The following is a 24,624-nucleotide window of genomic DNA, read 5'->3' on the forward strand; positions in this document are numbered from 1 at the left end:
GTTCCATTTTTGATAAAAATAAGAGGAAGGAAATGGGAGAAGCAGGGAGAGTTAAAATAACAACAAAAACAAAACAGAAAAAAGGAACATTCATGTATCATTTAAGCATCATTTAAGGTGATTCCCACAGCCATGTGGCTAAATAATAAAAATTCTATGGCATTTGCTGCTTAAATATATCCAATAATTAACTTTCATTTTAAGTACATTTAACACAAATTTTGAGTACACTTATTTGTATTATGCATTAAAAATCCTATGTTTATGTTGCTGAAGTTCTCATTTTACCCAGAACCAGAGCAATGAGAACTTCCACATGCTAGCCCATTCCCAAGTCATACTCTGGAGGGATTCTCTAAGCTCATCAAGTCCCTCTCCTGCAGGAATGACCATGCCTGTGGTGGGCACCAGCTCCAAAGCACTAATCTGAATCCTCAAGCCTATTCATATAGACCACAAACCACCTAATAAAAAGTAAAAAGCATTTTTCCTCACTACAAACACCACCAGAATTTGAGCTGATGTTGTTTTGTTTTCAGTGTGGTCGTGGCATATTTCCCGTATGAATCATTCTGCGCAGCCTCCCCTCCTATCCTGCACACACAGAGGAGCACACTGCATTCCTCACACTGGAATGTGTGGAGAAGTGGGCCAGCCTTGTTCTACCATAGCCCTCAGCACCTCCTCCCCTACACTCCATGTTATCCTTTTTCATCCCCAGGCTCCCTCGTAAAGCGCAAATTTTAAAAGTTAGCGTGCTGCAGTAGTAGTCACAGGTTGTGAAACTAGTTGACAGGCAGATCAAGAAGGCAACTGGGATCAAGCTTTCTGAAGGGGAGAGGGTGGGCTCACACAAGACCAAATTTGTAAAAGAAAAAAAGTGGGGAGAAAGACTTCACTTTTGGGAAATCTGAAAACTATTCAATCAAGACATGAGAGCAAGACAAAAGAAAATACTGTTTGAGAAAGGGAAAGTTAAGGAGGCCAGAGAACAGTATTTGCAATGATCATGGAGATCACAGACATTACATTCCACAGAATTTCCATGAACAAATTCTATCCATCATCTGCAAATATTGCTTAATACAGTCTCCCTCCTCTGTAGCTATGACATCCCAGTTCAAGTCCTCTCCATAGTGCTTCCCAACATTTTAGGTTCACTAACACTACTGAGCTACTGAGTACTCATCTCCTTACTGTACTGAGTGTAAAGCACCCACTGGAGGCTGACCACCTCAGGAGTAGTCAGCCACAGCCTAACAGCTGACATCACCCTTTAAACAAGAATGTAGAAGTCCACAATTATTTTTTTCTGTTGGCAGAGGAGGGAGGAGGAGAGAAAGTAATTAAGAGCATGAATGCCTAAGAGATAATTTCATCTCCAATTTATCTGAAGAACGCAGGAGGTTTTTATCTTGATTTGAGGAATTCAGATTAATCCGTACTTCCAGACTAGCCCAACTACCACATGTTTCTCACCACAATTACATGATCATCCACCAATATTTGGGTACTCCAGTTCCCCTTCCCCCCAGCCTCAACTCTTTCATTTATTTAATCCTTCAACACCATTGCCTTTCCCCAGGTCCACCTATGAAAGTCAAGGGATTTACACCCCTTGAAATACAGCAATAGATCATGCACTGAATTTAGCTTGTAAAACTATTCACTGTAACAATAGAGTGGAAATTAATGGCCACATCCTCAGCTGCAACCATCAGCTTAGCTCCATTAAAATCCACCCTGCGGCCTGACCCCTGAGCACTGACCTAACTCTCTGCTGGCTGACACAGTTTCCATGGGCTTTGGAGAGAGCAGGAAATAGCTGGGGTGTGGGAAAGCTCCAGCCATGCCTCCTCCTACCCGCTCCGGGCTCCTGCGGAGCCTTTGCGGGGGCTGCACATCTGGCTGTCCCCCACCCCCTGGACCTGGGTGCTCCTCCCAGACAGACATCACCCGGACATCATGCGGCCAGCCTGGAACACTCTGCTTTGGAAACCCTTTCCTGCTGTACAAGCAGTTGTACAAGCAGTCATGATTTGGGGGAGCAGCTCAAAAAAAGAGGAGCTTCATTCTGATTCCACACCAATTAAAAAAAAAAAAATTAAATAAGCTTTCAACCAGACCTCAGTGTGAGGAGAGTAAGCATGAGGTAAGGCTCCCAGAAAAATCAACCATAATTAAAGGAAAAAGGAACACCAATGTGTCAGCCCTGAAGCAGACAAATTGGAAAGTTTCCCCCTTGAAGAAGTCAGTTCTTGCTGCCATGTGTGTTTTTCTGGAAATACCAAGTTCAAGGACCTGCCTCTATGTACACTATACAGTCCTGTAAAAATCTGTTTAAAGATAAAAAAGTCTTTAAACTCCAGTACTTTTTATGTATTTTATATTAGGAAATTATGCTATTTAAAATAACAATGGGATGATTAGTGTATTACTGATCTCTTGGAATAAAAGTCACTTGTTCTATGATCTCACTGTACAAGATTCAAATTTTACCTTTACATCAGAAAGAATAGTTTCCACTGTGCAATAATTTCCCTATATCTATTACTTTTCTTGATGTTCTACCTGTGGCTTAATTTGGACCTTAATGCTGAGATACTAGGAAGAAAAAAAAAACACCGTGAACATTCCAATCTTCCTAATAACAAAAGCACCAAAATCCTTGAATCAAAGTGTTACTTTATATGCCACCAATTTCCCAGTAGCCTTATTTCTCAATCAGAATTTGAATAATCTTTATAATTTGTATTCCCCAAAACTCAAATTTAATGAGTTAGTAGGTATAGAAAGAGAAATAACAGCTGCAGCTTATCCCGCTGTGCTATTCAGTAATGACAATGTTATACCACATTAGCAATTGTGACATTAATAAAAAAGAAGCCCATAGGATTAGCCAGAGACAGCTGACTTTAGTCAAATGTAGGTCATGCTTTGTTTGCTCAGAGCTGGGTAATAAATTTCCAGGTAAGTGCTCTCATGTGTCATACATATATGCCAGGAGCATAATTTCGGCTATACTAAATGATCCACATTCTTAAATTTCTGTAAGCTGTTCTTGAATTATTGTTAAGCATTTAATTCCACAGCAGCATCTTAGAGGCTACTTAGAGTTATTAACTCATATGACATTATGGCATGTTTTCTTTCTAGTGGCAGTTAATAGCATCTTGATCTGGTTTCCCTTTCACCTTAAGGTAACTGCAACTCTGAATTGCCAGTATTTAACAAAAGATACTTAGCAAGGAATCAAACTGACTACATTCTGCAGCTCTAGCTAAAGGGGAAAACAGTATTTGGAATCAATCCAAGCAGCAGCAAGATATCTTCCACCACAGAAGGGAGGCTTTAAAAAATATTTAAAGGAAATAAAAGCATAGCCTTCAATTAATAGTACAAAAGATCCTATCTCAATCTCTGCTACTTTGGCAAGCCCTCAAAATTTGGATTGAAAGCAGACTTTTAAACATATTCATATTTAATCTCAGCACAAGATGTGCATATTGTACACCAAAACCTTAAAGGCCAAATCCTGGCAGACTTCAGTGCAAAAGGATGAGAGCACTACAGCAGAAGCTGACCTTGAGGTTGTAATCTCACTTTCACTTTTTTTTTTTTTTAATATTATGGTAATAATGAGAGGCACCAAATAAGAGGAGGAGCTTTTTGTACAAGGCATCATCCTGCGATGCAGAACAGAGAAGGGAACTCTAGTTAAGAAGAGCTCAAATCATGCCTTTTTACAGATGGGAGACTGATCCACAGGAAAGCTAAATGGCAAGTCCAGATTCCAACCAAGTCTCTTGTCTAGGGGTTGCTATGGCTTCAGTCAGCCACTTGTCCCTAATTTTAGGGGCACCAAGCTCTCTCTCACAGTCTGGGTGTCATAGGGACTGGCTCAGTCATGTCTGTCTCAGGCAAACTGGTACAAGTTCCATGATCCATGGATCCATGGCTGTACCTTCACGAATCAAGGTAGTGCCTTGTCACCTTATTTACAATTAATTAGCCATATTGTTTCTGAGCAACAGTCATTAATGCTTCTCTTCTATTTTTACCCATGTCTTTGCTAAAAATGTATTTACACATCAGCCAGTCTTTGGGGGCTTCTGAAGCATGTCAAGGGGAAGAGCTGACATAGTTATAATTCAATTGATTTTTGTTTGGTTGTTTTAATGGCATATATTCTTGAAATGGAAAATAAAGACCAGGTAAATCATTTCTTCTTTAGTAATTTAGAAATCTTGAAATCAAAAAGATTTTGTGTTTGTGTGTAGGGAACCAAAAGGAGAAGGCTTTGCAGTCTTTCAGCACAATCCATCAAGTACCAGTTTCTTCAAAGTAATATTTTACTGGTCTCTTTCTTGAACGCTGCAGTTGCATCTTTATTACACTTCATTGTTATGAAGCGAAGCAAAATGCCATAGCGACATTTGAGGCAAAAGAAATTCCTTTTGTGAGAGGCAGCAATTTCCAGCAGATCCTGAACACTTTTGTGCTTGACTTCGAGGAAGTAAATGTGGTCAGCATTCTGTGACAAGTCTGCGTATTATGATTTATTTGTGAATATAGGATGTCTGGGGGGGAAGGACAGGAGGGAAGGGAAGGGAAGGGAAGGGAAGGGAAGGGAAGGGAAGGGAAGGGAAGGGAAGGGAAGGGAAGGGAAGGGAAGGGAAGGGAAGGGAAGGGAAGGGAAGGGAAGGGAAGGGAAGGGAAGGGAAGGGAAGGGAAGGGAAGGGAAGGGAAGGGAAGGGAAGGGAAGGGAAGGGAAGGGAAGGGAAGGGAAGGGAAGGGAAGGGAAGGGAAGGGAAGGGAAGGGAAGGGTACAAAGCACACACAAAAAAAACCAAACCAAAACAAAACAAAACAGGAGGACAAATGACACTCTGAAAAACTAATAATAGCAGCAAATTTGAGTAAGGGTCAGACCCATGCAATTCCAATAAGTATTGCATACATATGTCATCCCAGAGCAGCACTAGCCAGCCTGCCTTTTATTGATGATTTCTACCTGCTTTGCAGAAGGACAGAGAAGCCAGCTGAACACCACTCAGCCCTTCATACTTATTAGGCAGATGAAGCTCCCTCACATGCATTAAAATGCACAGAAACATCCTCTCTTACAGAAAATGGTTTTAGCAAAATAAAAGCATGTAAAGAAATACTTTGTCTGAAAATGTCTGTATTTTTCCTCAAAATACAAATGAAACATTTTCAGTGAGATAAGAAAAAAAATAAACAGATCACATTTAAATTAGTGGGGGGGGGAGGTTTTTTTTTCTTTTTCTTTTTTCCTTTTTTTTTTTTTTTTTTTTTTGCAAAGAGAAAAACAAAGAAGACCTTTTGGTGGGAAAAATCAATCCCTTCACTGATGGGCTGGCTGTCTCCCTGTCTGCACAGGCTGATGCTCCTTTGTTCCCAGCTCTGTTCCCCAGCCTTCCAGCTGAGCTGGTGCCTCAGAGGATGCCTCCTGGCTCCCTCCCACAGAGCACAGCCCAGAAAGGCAGCTCACTGCCCACCCTTCTCACCCCTGTTGTGACTCACATCTCAAACCCCTCTTCCCACAGGATGCAATGCTAAGAGAAGCAGGAGTTTCCAAAAACTCACATTCCCTTTTCTTGTCTGCCTTAAAAATATCTAAGCGAATATTTTGCTCTTAATTCAGCTTTTTTTTCCCCTCTATCTTAGAGCCAATCAACAGCACAGCACAAGAGCATGATCAGGGTGACAGGCAAGAAATTAGTTTTCCTCCACAAATTATTTTCAGTGGCAACCTTTGTTTGGAATAAAAGCTTGAGGCTTATGAGTGCAGCAAGGCCAAAGGAAGGCAGTTATTTCACACAGGCAGAGCATGTAGCTCATTAGAGCTGTGGAGTAATAGGGATGTTCAGCATAGGTGATAGGATGTTCAGCAAGGAGGATAGGATGTTCAGCTCCAAGCTGTCTTTCTCCCTAGCACAACCTCAGTAGCAGTGGACTCAGTGCTGTCTCCTCAGGGCTGTGCACTCATTTTTGTCTCTAATCTCTTACCCCACTTTCCCAGTTCCCCTTTCCCATCCCACAGTGTGGCATTGGAGGCCATGGGGCTGGGGCACACTGCTACAGCTGGGGCCACCTCACAGGGCACCCAGGGCCACCCAGCACAGTGCCCAGCATTACCATCAGTCACAGGCATCCACCCCCCAATCCAGCAAAACCCCTCCCATGTAATTACACCATTCCTTTTCCAGCCCAAAATTCTGGTTTTGCTTGCACAGTTGTATGAGTGAAAGCCCTCTCAGGCACCTAGAGGGAAATAATGGTCAGCAGAGCTAAATTCTCTGTAAGAACACCCAAAGCTACATTAAACAGCCCAGGAAAGGCACAGAGAGGCACTAAGAAAAATTTAAAATAATCCAGCCTCCATCTGCTGCTGTGTTGACAGGTACAAACAGGCTACAGACAGGAGGTGCAGTGCTGCAGCTTGTCCTCTGTAGCTGTGGAGAGTGAAACCCTGGCTTTGCAGCTCAGACCAAAAGCTGTCACAGAAGTTTGTACAAATACCATCAGGGTTTTTCTAAGGCACTTTTTTTGTATTCATAGATGCACAGATGAACAGTAGGATTTTGCTTTTAAAAGAAAAGACAAAAGCAGGAGGAATTCCTGCTAATGTTTCAACCTGGGCATTCAGGCGGCTTGGGAATCTCTCCTGGATTTGTGATACACACTTTGGAACTTATGTTCAAAGTCCTACAAATACCAAGAATAAAAAAAAGACAAAGGACAACACCAGGCAAGATCATTTCCAACCTCTTATACCAAACACCATCTGTAAAATATCTTTCTATACGACTGAGAAGAAATAAAATAACAATTTATTCAACAGTTATGAGGATGAGATCTGTGTCAACTACACATTTGATCAATGCCTATAAGCTCTCCTCTCCTTTCTGCAAAATAATGAGAAATGGCTGAAGGAAGACACTACAAGTAAACTATTTGCAATCACATTTCCAGATAATTAGTTCACATTGTTACTTTTAAAACCACTTCTGCATCACTGGAAAGACAGATATCTGAGGAGAAAATGGAAAACAGAGGAGAAAAATAATCCCCAGGTAATTACAGAGAACTGTAATTTAGGCTTCATCACCAGGATTTATCATTTACAAGCTGCAGGGCCATCCCTTAAAAAAAAAAAAAAAAAAAACAAACAAACAAACAAAAAAAAAAAACACCAAACTGTCATTGGAAAAACAAGCATTGTTACATGCAACCTGTAGTACATGCCAGACTCCCTGACATCAAATTTCAGTTACCTAAGCTAATGTTGGTGCAATACCCTTAATTATCAGTGAAATTACCCCTGCTACATGAAAAAACTAAGGGTAAGGGAGACAAGGAACTTGTCAGGGACATTCAGGCTGCTGGTGGCCTAAGGGCTCTGACACCCAGACAGTCCTAGCTGAAAGCAGCTGAAAGTAGCAGATAAACTCTTCTTGCAGAGCTGGTAGTTAGTTGCTCATGGTGTTGATACATTAAATCTATCTATTGAAAAGTAAAATGTTTAAGCAAAAAAATGTTAACATTAATCTCCAGTAATGACAGGTGATGTCACTTTACCAAAGAAGACCCAAGGTGTTATTCAAGCAACAAATTTAAATAGATTAATCTTCTCAAGAGAGTTAAGGAAAACAATAGGGTCTGGTGACTGAATTCTCTACTCTTCTCCAAATAAAAAAGTCTCACTGGATTTTGGGAAAATATCATAGAAACACCTGAGAGTCAAACTCAGTTGTAAGAGCACAAAACTCAAAGAAAAGCCCACAAATTGCATATATTTGTTTAAAAGACCAAATTAAAGGCTGAAAATAAACCAAAACTAAGGCTAATTGTAAATCAGATGTTGTACCCATTACCATCAAATATAACTAATATGTTTATGTTACTATTAAAAGCCTGTGGTAGGCATTAAAAAAACTATGCAATAAAATGCACCAAGCAATTATTAGACAATAACCATGGAACCAGTTTTGGGGTAAGGAAAGATAACACTAAATTTCAGGGGAAAAAAAAGAAAACAAATTATCTCAGATACTCTCAAAAACTAGAAAGTCAGAAGAAAAAGTAACCATTATCTCTACTGTTTGCCCAAATCCTGTTTGCTTGTGAAATTACACTTATATTCACACCAATAACACTTATATTCACACCAACACACACACGAGTCTTGGGAAGTTGATGAAGGAAAGGAAAAACACAGTTACTATCCTGCAAAGCAGACAAAAGGAAGGATGTCCTGTTCCAAGAATATACAAGCCCCTTTTTATAAGGCAGAAAATGCAACGAAAGAAAATATCCTTCTTCACCTTTGCAAGACTCACAGTCTCCACCTTGACTACTGCTCTCCTGAGCCTGCTACATCACACCTACAGGCACACTTTCCAAACTTGTGCTTTATGGGATTCAGTTGTGGAAACAAGGGAGGAAAAAAACCTCTGCTTTGAGGAATGCATACCAGTGGCTTGCCAGTGACAGACGAGGCCCAGTACTGCATTTGATTGGCATCATTCCCAGTCACAAATGTCTGAAGGTACCCAAATCAATTTCCACTGTGGAATCCTGCTGAGGACAAGCAGAGTACCAAGGCTCAGCAGAGCCAGTCTCAGGGATAAAGCCAGTGGGAATTTTAAAAGGACAGGACCACTGACATGTATAAGCCAGGCAAATCTATGACACACTGATTTATATGGATTTGTTAGCATTCCAAACAAAGGCTGGTAATTTGTTGGAAAAGTGGAGTGGGATGTTTTAAGCTGTGTAAGCATAAATGGTCACTGCAAACACACACATACAGAAAAAAAAAAAAAAAAAAAAGACTGTCCCTTTTCCCTAGTTTTGTCATAATTTGTGTAGTTTTTCTAAAATTCCTAGGGACCTAACTATAATTATATGCCTTGGGGATGAATTTGGACACCAGTTATCAGATAATACCTGGTATGGCTTCCAGTGTCGCAGAGACCTTAAATGTCAAATGTAGGAGAGGAAAGGCATATTTCTGGGAGTATTGCAGCAATTATTTACAATTTCCAACAAAAATTAGAAAGTATAATTCAGGAAGACTCCTCAATCATTAAAATCTTATGTACAGTGACTGTAGTTGGTTAATCTGGGTACAAAATCAATGGGAAACAATGCAAGGGAAGAAGACTCATCTTGCTCATCTCAGGCACACACAAATATTTTTCATAACTTCAGTACAAACCAGTAGAACTGCTGCTGTAAGATGGCTCTAAATATGTGCTGCTGTGCTGTTATCCTGCAATACCAGCTCCTCCAGCACAATGCCTGGAATCATTTCTGCACAAAGTGTCACCACAGCTGCTGCTGTATATTTGGCTTGAAGTTCCACCTCTAGGGAAACCCATGCCAAACTATTTATAATAATGGGCTGCAATTTATGTGAAATGACTTTGTACCCTTCCTACATGAGAAAGATTCAGCATACAAGTCTATTCATTAATGCCTCATTAGTTTAAAGGTTCCTTTATAAAGCAATAATATGGATACTTTGCTTCTCTATGGTGTCATTCTGCAAAGAATGTCAAAATGTTTTCCAAATGTAACCAAATATTTAACAGCCTCCAAAATCAGTGTGGAAGATGGGAAAGATTATTATGTCTGTACCTAGTATACTTTCATATACTAATAAAAGGAAGCATTTAATAGTCAAAAGCCTCTGAGCTCTTACCATGGCTCTCCACCATGGCTTTCACCTTTCACTGCTCCTGGAAAGGAGAGAAAAAGGCATGTCACAGGCAGAGCTGTACACAAATTCAGGTAGAAAAGTTCACTCTGTCAAGGGAATCAATCTCACCAGTGAAAAATTGTGTGGAATTCTCTGTCTTGTGTGTGGGTTGTGCAGCCAGGGTTTCTTACTTGTGTACTCAATGGATGACTTGAAAAATATTACAAGAAACTTACAATGAAATCTCAAAAAAATACACAAGTTCAAGTCTACAAAGCATTTAAGCAAGAGATTATCTTCCAGCATAGGAGGAATCAAAAACAGTGCAACGTAACCTGTCTTGCCAAGTCAGAGGGTAAAGCAAGAATTTGCTCTCTTATTTAATGTCTGATGGGGGACAGTAAAGGCTGCCACACAGACAGACAAGTCTTCCACAAAGTTCACTGTTCTCTGTATCATCTACCTGAAAGTGGCCAAATTTAGACTCTTTCTCTCTGAGCAACGATCTCTGTTCCTAGATACAGGTCATCCACAGCTCCGCACTTTTGAATGCTGATGCAGTTTAAGTGTTGCCAATTTTCCTGAAAGCTTAGAACAAATTGCTCTCTGTGCTGCCCATCTCTTTCAGTTTTTCCTCCAAGGAATACTGGAGGCTGGTAATAGGAACTTCTGGATGGAAACAAGCAGGGAGTACAGCAAATCTCCACTCTTCTACCCCAAAGTAACCCCAGTACTTACACTGCTTATTTTTATTCATGCTAAAATAAAGTGGACCACGAAGTAACCTAGTTTCTGTGAGCCAGACAGCCCTGCTGAGCAAATTCACAGCTATCTAATTCAAATCACATATTTTCCCAAAGCCTGCCAGTGACCTCCTACTGAAGCTACAGAATATCTTGGTCCATCTTTGTCTCAAACTGACAATGATAACTCAAGCTGAGCAGATGGTCATTTTTCTAGTCAGGAGATTTTCTATGACATTTTTTCATCCACATATCTAAGATACTTCCTGCTCTTTCATTCACTATGTCTTGATTTCTCTCTTTCTGAAGGTGATATTTACATCCTTAATGTCTTTGGCACCTTCTGGAATGAGATAATCAATTTTCTATGTTTATTTGCTGTACCTAATTGGCTGGCAGACAAAACCCAAAGTAACCAAAACCAAAAAAGGAATCCTACCTCTGCCATAGCTGGCTCTGTGCACACACATCCAAAACTCACCTCACTTAGGGTGGATGATTGAAATGATCAATCCAGTGCATAAGTTGAAGGTATGAGAGGCCTGGGCCATCTGTAAAGATCACTGAGAATCTGCTGCAAGCCTACATTTTGACAATATTCATGTTTCTGACAGCTTAGATAATTGAATACTGCATACAGGCACCTTCCCTAGGGGGTGTGGTGCAGAAAGGAAAAATACCCGGACTGTAAACCCTGCCAAGTACAAAGCACTCCACTCATCCATTATTCCACCTTGTCCAATTCTCTACTGCCTCCTCACAGGCAGAGGAGAAAGAAAAATCCTTGGAGGAATATTGAAATCCACAGCTTAAATCTGAATCATCATCCCAAGACTTCTTTCCCTAAAGAGGTAGCTATGGATGGGTTTTGATAATTAGGTTGTTCCCAGCCAACAAATATGTGACACATTCCCCATGACCACCACTGACCACAGGACACTCCATCACTCAGCAGCTTCATGAAGGCAATGAGGAATTTGATCTTCTGTGTAACAAAGTCTCCAGACAATCTCAGACCCCCAGCAGCAGAATATAGCTGAAAGGACTGTGCTCACAATACAAAAATACAGCTAGTTTTTCCACTTAGCAAACTGTACTGTACGCAGTATATCACATTTTTGGAAAATTGTCCATGAGCCATTCTCAGCTCTCAACTCACTAAAGTTTACAAAACACATGTTAAGTCCCATTTATTTTACTGGAAGCAATTCCATGTTTTCAGCAAGCGACATTGCCAAATGCAGGTATTCAGAAGTCTTGAGTAAAGCACCATGTTCCAAACAAATTGGCTAGTATTTTCGTAAAGATATTATTCTTACTTGCACTCATTTTCAAACTGTAGTCCAGAACCACAAGGACTACAAAACTGACTTTTAAATTTAAAGTTGAAGATTTAAATCTCAGTTAACACAACTGAAGCCTTAAGATCAACACAAAACAGATGAGAGATGGCAATGCTGACTTAGGTAGGCACATGCTTAAGTGATTTGTTTTGTTTCCTTCTTGAAGGGAAGGGCTTTGGAGGAGAGAAGGTCAGAACTTTAACCTCCAACCCTTTCACCTTTGAATCCTTACTCAAAAGCTTCCAAGAAGGAAAAAGGACTTTGCAGCATGTCTGGGCATTTAACAAATCCAGGCTCTGGTTAATCAAATAGAGAAGCCCTAGGGCTGTACTAATTCCTAGACCCAATGAGGCCCCTCAGAATAGAAGCAAACTGTGAGCATAATAGGTAGTAGAGCTGCTTGAGTTCATTTACATGACATATCCCTGGCTCCTAAGCTATTCTAATGCTTCTGACTGAATACTCAAAATGAAGTTTTCCCCACCCAAAACACTGATCTGGTCCACTCAGGGCACAGCTGACCATGGTGATCCCTAGATTTTTTTACTCTGCAAAGCACACTAAATATTATGGAATGAGCGAGGCTTCAGGGAATTACATATAAATATGGATTGCATTTATTAAGTGTGCTAGTAGATGTGCCAGATCTGACACTGCCTTTACAAAATCAGAGATTCAGTGCAACAACTTACAAAGAAAAAAAAAAAAAAGCTAAACTGCTAATTACAGAAGAATAGACACTTCACAGATGTTTTCTTGCAGTCAGATTTTCTTCCTGCTCTCTCAATGGAATGATTTGCTATTACTTCATACCAAACCCAGTTGTAATTAGCTAGCCATGATGCTTTACATCAAGATCTCTTCAGTAGCTAGGTAGTTCCATGCAAGACAACCAGAATTTAGAAAGCAGTTTAAGGATCAAATTATTCAGTGTAACGTTTCTGCAACTTGCAATTTAAAGGGCTAAAAGTCTTTCTGCAGCCATCAACCCTTTCAGAGTCATGAATTTATTTTTAATTTCACTTGGTAAGGGGACTGTAGATATTTAAGGGGATGGCTGATCCAAAAACAGTATTCTGCTTTGCAGAATAAAAAAATGAGGCGGGAAGCTTTTCTTGGTTTTGGCTATTGACAATTTCACATAGATAAAAAAGAAATTTCTTAATTTCTTTTTTGCACTAGAGAATGTAGCAATTTTTCAAAAAAAAATACACAACAAAGTTTTACAGACTTTGCAAGAGAGACGAAGTTTCAAGTCAAAAAATTTCTGTAATTTTATTTATTTAAAAAAGATCCTTTCTCCCTTCATACAAAGAAAAATTATCACTAATTTATTTACTTCTCTTCAGAAATGCGAGCAGCCAGGAACTCAGAAACTGAACTGAGAAAAATGAGGCACTGATAGGACTCATTCTTGTAGGATGGTTCAGTTAAATATTACACTATGTACATGGATTATCTCTTATATTTTAGCAAACAGTTTGCTAGTCAGTCTTGACTCTCACTAATCCCTCTCAATCTCAGATTTGCTGTATATTTCCAGTTATATTTCCAATTTTCAGCCCATTTTTATTGCCAATATCTAGGATTTGATAACCATTTCATATAAATATCTGGAAGAAGAACTGTAACACTACAATAATTAGAAGTATCTTGCAATTAATTTTTAGGCAACATTTTGGCCAATTAGAAGTATCTTACAATTAATTTTTAGGCAACATTTTGGCCACACTTTATGAAGTTTTTTTCATATTCTGCAATATAATGAACCCCTGAACAAAACCAAACCAGAGCCATACTTTTGTTTGCCTAGAAGAAAATTATATTTACCAGGGAGAAAGGCCTACTTGTAAAAACAGCTTAATCAGACATTCAGTCATTTAGCTAACAGAAGGAAAAGCTGAGTAGCTGAGAGTTTAGTAACAATAAGTGATGACATCATTAAGTTATTCAACTCCCACCTTACAGCTACTGAAATTTATTGCAGGCCATGGCTGCTTGATCAATACAATATGCAAAACAGCCTTTGGGTTTTAAACCTGTTCCAAGGTGTTTGAAATGTTCATGAAAATCAATGTGATAGCTATGATTAATTGCTGTCTTGCAACTCAGGCAAAGGAAATTACACTGTTTGCAAGGTGTCCCCTCTAAGTGAAGGAGAGATCCTAACAGTACTAAACCTATGTGGTTTTGTAACATCACTAATTTAAAAACCCCAAAACAATAACAACAACAAAAAACCTCTAACCTACAATCACGTAATATGAGGGAGGAAGAAAAAGTTTACAAAATCAAGTCTTTATAATCTCAGTCTCAGTTCTCTCAGATTTCAGACATTCAAAACCTTCCTGAGGTCATATTTCTATGCTGACTTAGAACATACTTAAGAACTTAAGCACCCAAGTCATTAATTTCTCCATCATCATTTGATTATTCCCACCTAATTTCCGACCTCTAACTTGAAGTTTTCTGGATGTTCTGATTTTCAGAGCAAAAGTTGCTTAACTAAATTTATTGCAATAAATAAGAATCATTGTGAACTGTGCCACACATAGCCACACAGGGAATTGCCATATTTATTCCTTCACCTAGACCGCTTCCAAAACCATTCATAAAGATCAAATAAATAAATGAATGGGGGGAGGGGGGGAACAACACAAAAAACACATACACAAAAACCCCAAAACCAACAACAAAAAAACCAACAGAAAAACCAAAAAACATAAACAACCAACTAGCTGAATTCTGGAAAGCAATCAAGCTGCCTTAGGAATATTTTGATTGTACTTATTAATTGGAATATCTTCTAGTATATATTGGGAGGGGAGAGGTTTAATAGTTTCTACATTGTCAACATGAAAATAAACATATCTTGACTTTAAAAAATGTGACAAGTGTTTGGGAACCCTAAAAAATGATAAAGCACAGACTCCATGTAAAGGGGAAAATGAATGAGGGCTTATTGCTGGCTTTAGACACAGCAATTCTAGCAAGAAATAACAGAAATAAGAATTTAATTTATTGAACAATTATCTGTTTTCCTTCTTTTGAAATGAAAAAAGAATAAACCAACTCAGAAAGGTTTTTTCCTAATCTCGAAGTAAATAGCAGTTGTTTTGTTCTCCTTTTTCAGACAGTGACAGAGTACCCACTGCTCCCAGGGTTGAGGTTTCCCTTCAGCCAGCAGCTGAAGTGCTTCTGGGCTATCTCTCAGCAGTGCAGGTTACTATGTCACAACCATCAATTAACACATCTCTCTGCTTGGGCTGCCGAGTGTTTCAGTAATACCCTGATGGCACACGCACACAGTTCTGTATGCAAATTGCAATCTTATAATTGCATCCTGAATTGCTTATTTTGGAGAAAGGGGGGAAGAATGTTGGGGGAAAAGTAAATCATTCTGGGTTGCTTTCATAATATGCAGCATCAAAGCTACTTTCACAGAAAGGCACCTATCCCTACAGACTCTAAGTACCCTGAAATTCAAAGATCTGATATGCAGATGACAAAATTCCAACACTTAAACACTATTTATCACACCTTTATTCTGTGATATAATATTTGACAGGGCTGTTCCTTCTTTTAAATATGTCAAGACCCAGCACCCCTGTTGTGCCTGCGCTTGGTGCTGTGCCAAGCCATAAGGGGCACCTGAGCCACTCTAAACACAGAGTTGGTGGGTGGCTACAGGCCCTCACTGTGTGATGAGAGATGAAAACACCACCCCTGTGACCAGCAACACAGATCTGGAGCAAGGGATGCAGCAAGGCTGTATACAAATAAATAAAACTCACAAGTATCTTGAGGTTTTCTCTTGGCTTAAAGCACATATGTTTTAAACACACACATGAAGACTAACACTGTCTCAACTGTGTCCCCTTACAATGCTTGAGAACCTCAGCCCCCGGTTGGCGTGGCAGTATCTAGCAGAAAAGGCCTTGGCTCTCTGTAAACCCTGATCAGCAATATCAAAAACATCCCTGTGTTTGCAACAATGTTTTCAGCGTAAATCCAAGGCATTAGCCCCATGCCATAGTTTGCACTGTGAAGCAAAGTCTAACCCAGCCACTTGCCTTGCTGTGGTTCTCAGAAATGAGTTACCCTAATTTTATCCAGATCAGTTTGTGACACTCACACTGCTAAGTGATCCTGCTTTTGTGGCCCAGGGAAGAGGCCACAGAAGATGCCTGCCAGCCTTCATCCCACCTCCAACCAGAAAAGGGAAGGGTGAAACCAAACTCAGCTACCCAACAAAGGGGGGAAAAAGAACTGACTGTGAATGTCCTTGGAGTTTTTGGGTTTATTTTCCTTTTTCTTTCAAGGGAAAGCTGATACAGCTCTGGGGTTTTTTTCCCTCATATTTGAAGCTTGTGCAAAAAGGAGAGTTACTTTAGAGTTAGTCTTCTCACCTCACATGGGAAATGATGGGGGACAGGGTGGGGGAAGGACTGAGCTGCTTTATTGAGTCTGCAGGGCAAAGTTTTGGTAGTAGGACATTACTGGCAACAGGGATGGCTTCTGTGAGAAGCTGCTCACCACTACCAGCAGAGCCAATGCCAGATGCCTCCAGGATGGACACGCCTCTGGCCATGTTTTTAGCCCTTTTGTGGAGAGCTGCTGCCTGTGGTATGAACTCACACTGGAGAAGTTCATGGAGAATTGTCTCCTGTGGGAAAGACCCCATGGTGCAGCAAGGGAAAGACTCTTCGCCCTGAGCAGTGGCAGGAAACAACATGTGATGAACTGACCAAAACCCTCATTCCACATCTCCCTGAGCTGCTGTGGGGAAAGAAGTAGAGCACAGGTAGAGAGAGGGTGAGGGGAAGTTGTTTTCAAGGTTTGTTTCACTTCTCTCATTATCCTGCTCTCGTTTTGATGGTAATAAATTCAATTTATATCCCCAAATCCAGTCTGATTTGACCATCATTGTAATCAGTGGATGATCTCTCCCTATCCTTATATCAGCTAATTGATCTTTTATTATATTTTCTCTACCTTGTCCACTTGATGAGGGGAATGATAGAGAGACTTTGTGGGCATCTGGCATCCAGACAAGGTCAATCCACCAGAGCTGTGGTAGATATTTAGAAGCCAAAGAGGTGTATTTTTTTAAAGAAGGGGAAGTTAGGGTCTCCTTCCTGTTTTCCACATCTCACTGAGGCATCAAGAAAAAGGTAGAAGCCACACAAATGAAAAAAAAAATTGAGTATGTGTCTTTCCCAATGGGAAATAAGAGAAGTAAGCAAAACAGGAGTAACAGAAGCCTGAGCCCTGATGCTTTGGTAAAATCACTTCTATTTTGGATGGGACTGTGTTTTCTAAGTATACTGCTGTTGGCCTTTTCCATAGCTTTGCTGATTTTGTAACCTTCTACTGGAGGCTTCAGATAGTTGTCTTGAGTAACATAATTTAAAAGAGACAATATCTATTCTTGTAAAACATTACTAGAATGAAATTACACATTATTGAACTCCTTTATCAGAAAACATATTTTTACATAAAGTACAGGTTTTTTTTAGATTATGATAGAAAAAAATGAGTTATTTTTAATATGCTGATCAATTTGTATGGAGACTATGAGTGTCTTCCCATGCTTCTGAGAAGGTCTACCCTGAATACAGGAATGGGGTGTAAGATTGAGTGAATACATTATCTTTGAAATGCTATACATAATAATAATCTTGAGAAACACTTGTACATTATAATTATGTGCTATTTAGAGTCTTTATCTAGGTAGAAAGACACAGTGAGGAACTATAGAAAGGAATGTTATCTTCAGTGTAAGATCTTCATTTCATTTCATTCATCCTCTCACTGATGTAATTTTGATCACCTCTCAGAACCTTGATTTTGTTGGAGCTTTTTATATAATATCTCCTTACCAAATCTGGATTTTTAAATTTTTTTTTTACTAAGATGATATTTACTATTTAAACAGTCTGTAAACTTCTCAGATGAAATTAATCAACTGAGATTCTTCTGGAATTTTAAATGTGGTCCCTATGGCAATAAATATGTTTCACTGTTGATTTTGATTTACAAGTAATAAAACAGATATTTATTTCATCTACAAATTGATCATGACAGCCAAACTCTACAACATGGCATTTTGCATTTTGGTGCTGCCCTATGACTCTCCTGAATGAAAAACTTATCACATATGATAGAATTTCTAAGATGTTAATGTCTTTGCTATATAAGATTGCATTGAAATATAGTGTTGTGCAGACCAGGGCACAAAACAGCTTGGATTAAATGTCTGGGAAATTAAATCCCTTTGGATGACTGTCAGGACTAGTCTGCCTCCATTATCCCAAGACACAAGCTGGCACATTACCATTTTTATACACAGTTAAATACCCAGACTCTGATTTCATTAATCATTCAGTTTATCAATTCATGCAAATTTATCAGGGAGAGGGCATTCCCTGTCTTCACATGAAATCCTATTTCCTAAAATACTATAGCTGTATTACATAATATAAATAAATGTCTGACATTTTAGCAATAATAATAGCACTTGAATCAAGGTTATTTTCCCCTCAGTTCCCCTTTAGCCTGCATACATGTTCATTTCTGCAACTCCTACTCCTCTAACAGAATTACAGAAGCTTTCTTAGACCAAAATAGAGGAAAAGTAAACCATTTTTTTTCTTTTTTTAGTACTTCACCCCACTTCAGTCACAGGTAGCTCCAGAAGTGCAGATCTTTATCCTCATCACATTCCAAAGAAAAAGTTGTATTTCCTTATAAGCCAAACAAACAAACAACAAAAAAAACAACCCCAAACAACAGTATCTGCAGAATAATAAGATGGATCAGTTTCCAAAAGATGATGCCAGAGGATTAGAACCTCCTGCCTTGCAAAATGGATCTATTTTCATAACACTGGAGACCATGCCTGTCTCAAGCCAAGACCATGATCACACCGCCCCCTCTGTAAAGTGACTCAGCACCAGTGGTCAACTCAGCAATACTCGCTCTTCCTTCAGCATAAAACTGAGCTCTGAACTTTTCCAGCTGAGTCATTTCCAGGCTCATATTTATAACACAAACTGTGATTCATTCCCAATTTGTCTCGTCTTGGATTTCATGCCAGGACCAACTGGAAGAGATATGCCCTTCCACTCTTCCAGGATGTATTGCAAGGAGCTGGAAAGAATTTTGGTGTTCTGTGTAAGCACCATGTTAATACACAGTGCTGATACTGTGTCGCTGTGGTGGCATTGTAATATTTTCCATTATTAGCAGATTAAATAACTTTTACACTATTTCGGGCAAAATTTTAAAGCATGGACTTCTTTTCATTTGCAATCTTTCTGGAAAAAAAAAAGTAGAAGCAAGTTATCTCTACAAAATTAGGTCATTGCAGGTATAGGTCTTTTATAAGTAGAATCAGGTACTTCAATATTTAAATTTAAAGGGAAAAATACTTACAGATAATGGGCATCAGCTATCAAGGTATTTTCTGAGATCTCTTTCCTTATAGCCGAACTAATATCCAGACTTGGGAAGAAACAGTGAAATGTTAACTATATACCAGATTTGGTGTAAATTTTTTCCTGTAAAGGAAAGTTGTGTAAAATCGAAATCTGTACTTTGACTAAGGTAATTTCTTTTGATTTTCAGGAAACTAGATCCTGAAATTATGCTAAGATGCTAATCATTAAAAAAAAACATTTCTTTTAAAGACAAATTTAGATGATACACACTGTTATCCTAGTATGTATCTGCCATTATTAAGCAGAACATAATGTCACTATTTAGGAAAGCAAGGCAAAGAGGATGTGGTCCTAGATGTGAGTACAATATTGATCCTGGATTCTGCCTATCTTAACAGGGTAAGGCTTTTGTATGCAGTCACTAAAAAGAGCTCAGAGCAGCGAGGTATGAAAATGTGTCATTTTGCTATCACTGGATGTGCACACTGATAGCATTCTCCCTTGACACTTTTTTTCCAGTTTACTGGATGTCCTCTCCCACTAAGTTTAGATTTTTTCACCTAGTTATCTCCACTGCCTTTTGAACATTTCCTTCTGTATCACCTAGCTCAGCTAATTGCTTCATGACTTCCCTTCTAATCCAATTTTTTCTCATCTGCTATTCTTTTCTAAATCCTGGCACAATATAATCTTTTTTTTTCAGATTAATTTCCATGCTACTATGTGAGGCTATCCCCATCCTTCAGCATCATAGAAACATCACAGAACAGGTCCTTTTCCTGCAGCTTGGCAGTAGAACATTAGAACTCCAGGAATTCATTAATGTTAACAGTTAAATTAAATAAAGGTGTTTTTAAAACTAATTAATTAATTTTGAAAAAGGAAAAAAGTCAGTTTGCAGATAAAGCTTTCCTTACCAAATGCCATTAAGAGCATTGCGTTCTATCACCAGATATTTTTCTCACATAAACGTGACTGTCAGTCCCTTGGTTGATATGTAAAGTAATTATATCAAACCTGCCAGGGTAAATCATTTTTATTCATAGAGAGTAATACTCAAGCAAGTTTTCTGCTTAAACATGATGCAGAAACATTTTGTAAAACATCTTGTAGCAACCTACACAAAAAAAAATCAGTGATGGAGCCCTAATTTTGAGCTAAGAATCATGCAGTCCCACTGAAGTCTCTCTTGGCCTGGACTGAGAGATGCAGGGCTTGCTGAAGATAAAGATATACCTCTTTAAAGTAAACAAGCACTTGAAGTAGTTGAATGTTACTAGTTTTAAAATATCTGAGCCTTGCATATCCCCAGGGTCTCTTTGTTTGCATCTCCTTAAACAATACAAGCCATTATTAAGAACATGAATAATGTGGCATGCTATCATATTAGGATATAATTAAAAACAAGACAGCAAAGCCTTAAAGCTGTGCTGAACATACCACATATATTGCAGTCTTCTACATTTGTTCTGAATTAAAATTCTGCTTCTTTCCTGAAACCTCTCATCTGCTCCTCACACAGCAGCTAGTGCCTATTTGAAAAAACATTCACTTTTGGCAGAACAGCTGTACCATTAGCTCTGGACTGGGGGAGTGGGGGAAAACAACCAACCAACATGCTTCCCCAAGCACCCTTTCTCTCTGGCTGTTGGGGAGGGCTTAGGGAGCCATGGGAGCAGGAAAACTTCACTCCTCACAGAGCATCTCGTCATGTGGCCAGGCTGACAGATCACCAAACACCCAGCCCCACCAGTCTCTCCCCTGGAGGCAGCACATCTACCCTCTCTTTTCCCAAGGTACCAGCTTCCACTCTACAGCAGTCCCATGGGGGCCTCTCCCACAGCAAAAGGACTGAATCTGCAGCTGTGATCATAGCCAGGACTTCTTCAGGACCATTCGGACTTGTATAAAACAAAATTAAGGCACCCACACATTCTTCCACCGAGCACTCCATTCTCAGAGCCAGCTTTCTCCCACTAATCTATTTACCTAACCTCAAATACCGTGCTAAAAGCCAAGAACATGGTGGAGGTGACCTAATTGTACTCAGCTATCAGTTTACTCAGATCCAGGAGTGATGCCAGGCAAGCACAGACTGCTGTAGGAGCCAGTGCTTTGTGACAGCTCCTCTTCCCCCCTTTCCCTGCTGCTGCAGGTGGTTGGCATCACAGAGAAAAGCAAGCAGAGAGCTCTCAACCTGACTAAAGCCTCTGCAAGTGGCCAGTGTGCTCTGCTGATTGATTTTAACTCACAATTCCTCTCTTCCTTGAAGAGTAACCAGGCTAGGTCCCTTAAGCACTGCCCATAATGCCAACCTAAACCTCTTCATAACCTTCTCAGACTTGTCAGACCGTGAAGAAATCACCAGGACTTTGTGGCCAGGAAGAATGGAGGCCCTCGAGGGCAAGAAGGAGCTCTAAGGAGTATTCAGAGAACAACCTGGGGGCTGCATTTCTTCAGCCAGAGATCAGAAGAGTTCAGAGGCTTTGGGGATGACCAATAAAACTATTAGTTGCAGATATTCCAGAAATATGTCTGGAAAAGGTCTTCCCAGGCCTGCTCGGGACCATTTCTAAAGCCAGCTGTGGACTCATACCAGACCTGAAACACTGGAAACCTGCTGAGCAAGGATGGCAGCTATAAACAGTGTAGGTGCTTTGGTGTCTAGCTTTGCTTTTGTGGTTTTGTCTGAAGAGGAGAGTGAGCTGGTGTTGTCCCAGCTGAAGTGGCTCAGCACACAAACCTTTAACCAGTCTGAAGGCTAATCCAGCAAGATACAATGACCTATTGCTCCCTTGGGCAGGATTAAGAGCTGTTTAAAATGAAATATACTTGGGGGAGAGATATGGGTGATAATGGGGACCCCCAACTGAGGGGTTTCTAGTGCCTTTCCTTGTGTTCATGGGCTTTTCTGTTTTATTGCCCGGCAGTGAAACTCTAGCTCTTGATTGCCCAAAATTCAGCTAGAAGATCAGACTTCAGCCAGGAGCTTTGAGTGACTCCATAAGGAATATCGACAGTGACAAAGCCTTCCCCCTCACACACTACGACCTCTACCAGTGAGAAGAGGTTTGGTAGGGGGAAGTGGTTGGTTTGACTTGGGGGGTGAATTTTGTTCTTTTTCAGCCATCAAAGCATTAGACTTCTCAGGAATAAAACACATGGTAAACCGACAAATTTGTTCAATCTCCTGACACACTGTCCTTAGCATGACCAGCAGCTCAGAAGATTTCAGATCTGTCAACCCGTGCCATGGCCCTACCTTATGAAGCAGAGATGCCGTGTCACAGCAGTATATTCTCACCCAAGGGTCCAGTAGAAACATGCCACGTTGCCCATCCAAGCAGAGAGCAAGGCCTGGTTTCAGATACAACTTTTCAGATACAACTTTTCAGATGTGGGTAGAGCCAGTTGTGACAGAATAGTAAAACTGACAAGACAAGCTCTTGATGAAGCTTTTTCCGAAGTCTAGAGTGCTGCTATGGAGACCATCCTTGAAAGCAGGCTCAGTGCCTGTTTTGCAGAGCTTTCAAGTTTTACCACAGGGAAGGAAAGTGATCTTTAGATTTTGCCCTGTTGCCTGATCTATTGCTCTATGTCTTGTTCCTGCCTCACCAGGGCAACAACTTCTTATTATCTGTATTGTTTCAGCTAATTATTCCATTAATGATTCAGCTAATATAGTTTAATACAGGAAGTGTAGATGTCACATCATTAAACAATTATTTACGTATTCTAGACCTTTACCATAATCCAACTTGAGATTTGTTAATTTATTTCTCCTCTGGTGTTTATGAGGTATGACATCCTGCAAGCAACTAATTCTGGGTCTCTGTTCTCTTTGAGATTTAATCAGCGTTTGAGACTTACTTCTGGTATTATGCCAGGATAACTAGAAAGCAAGAACAAGCAAGCTTTCCAGCATTTGGCAGCTCCTTTAAAACAAGTAGAATTTTAGCAGTTGATGTGAAACCCATAAAAACCTTTCAAAATCTAGCAGTTCTTTCTCACATCAAAAAAAAAAAAAAAGAAAAACCAAATTAAAAAATAAACCTCTTGCTTATACAAGCTTGATTGAAACAGTGCTTAAAAATTCATTAAAAAACTACACAATCATATTCTAGTTTGTCTCAAATAAAACGAAAGCTAAGTAAATTTAATTGCCCTTCATTAAAAAGCTACACAATCTTATTCTAGTTTGTCTCAAATAAAAGGACAGCTAAGTAAATCTAATTGCCCTCAGTAGCACAATGTAACCGTGGGTCAGTGTGACCTGGATAGCTTAAAATACAGATCCAGGGAAAACACAACCAGAGATTCCCTTGGCTGAGAAAAAGAGCTTTTCATCTTGCATCTCCAGGTAACCAAGGTAATGTAAGGGTTGTGGATGATGTGGTAGTGAGACTGACTTCATCATTCATGTTTTCTTATCTCTTTTATTAGTCACCTTAATTAGCACCAAGCTGAATAGCACCTTAGACTGAAATCTATGTATGACTCAATTCAGTTATTTACAAGACAATTGCTAATTAACTAATGTAGCTCATTTAGCAATAGACACCTGCGAGGAGAGGTTGCTAACATTTTACAATGAAAGGGTCTTTTAAATTTGAGGGGAAAACCAAATAAAAGTGAAAACCAAGAAGAAACATCAAGGAAGATACATGACTTAGGGAGACACAAATCTTCCAAGTGAAGCCATGCAACAGTGAGTGCATATTTTATGTTATAATCTGGTTGAGCTTCTACTAAGAGGACTGGCCTTCATACTCCAACCTTAAATCATTAGATCCTTTACCTGGCAGTAGAGAAGAATTCATTTGAGTATAAAAGCTCACAGAGCCATTCTGCTCCTTTGAACCTCCACACAAAAATTGTTAATTAACAGGCCTCCTAGCTAGATCTTCCCATATTTGTACCTGCATCTCCAGGTTTGACCTAGCTACATGACATGTTATATGTCTTGGTCCACTTTATCCCCCTTGGGAATAAAACTAAATAGGGCAAAGGTAGAAAGGAACCCTCAAGGGGCCAAGCACCGTGTTGTCATACAAAAAGGGACCAAAGGGCTCAAGTGTGGAAGGTGTGAGGAGAAGCTGGAAGGATACAAACAGTTTTGAAACTCTAGGCATTAGAGAGTCCATGAGAGGAAGAGGGAGAACAGATGGTGAGTGCTGGGTTAGGAATAATGGCAGTGGCAGGGACACACCTCTGTGGAGGAGAGAAAATCATGGTGGTGGATCATGTTCAGGATCCGAAGTTGTCCTAGTGGAGATAGTGGAGGGAGAGGGAAGATACTGAACCATCAAAGAGGAAAGCAAAACAGATCCAGAAACAGGCACAGGAAGAGACAAGACAGTTAAAAG

General features: G+C 39.7%; 1 long non-coding RNA gene across 2 annotated transcripts in view; it reads left to right on the forward strand.

Annotated features, from left to right (window-relative positions):
- LOC121469452 (uncharacterized) overlaps window positions 1–24,624 on the forward strand; it is a 159,129-nt gene that overhangs the window by 120,786 nt on the left and 13,719 nt on the right. The window contains exon 4 of one of the 2 annotated variants that reach the window (XR_012054575.1): window positions 4,381–4,525. The exons of the other annotated variant lie outside the window; for it this stretch is intronic. This is a non-coding gene — a long non-coding RNA (uncharacterized lncRNA). The remainder of the gene's footprint in view (window positions 1–4,380; window positions 4,526–24,624) is intronic. 2 annotated transcript variants of the gene reach the window in all.

This window comes from Taeniopygia guttata, chromosome 2 (genome assembly GCF_048771995.1).
Source record: "Taeniopygia guttata chromosome 2, bTaeGut7.mat, whole genome shotgun sequence".
NCBI lineage: Eukaryota > Metazoa > Chordata > Aves > Passeriformes > Estrildidae > Taeniopygia > Taeniopygia guttata.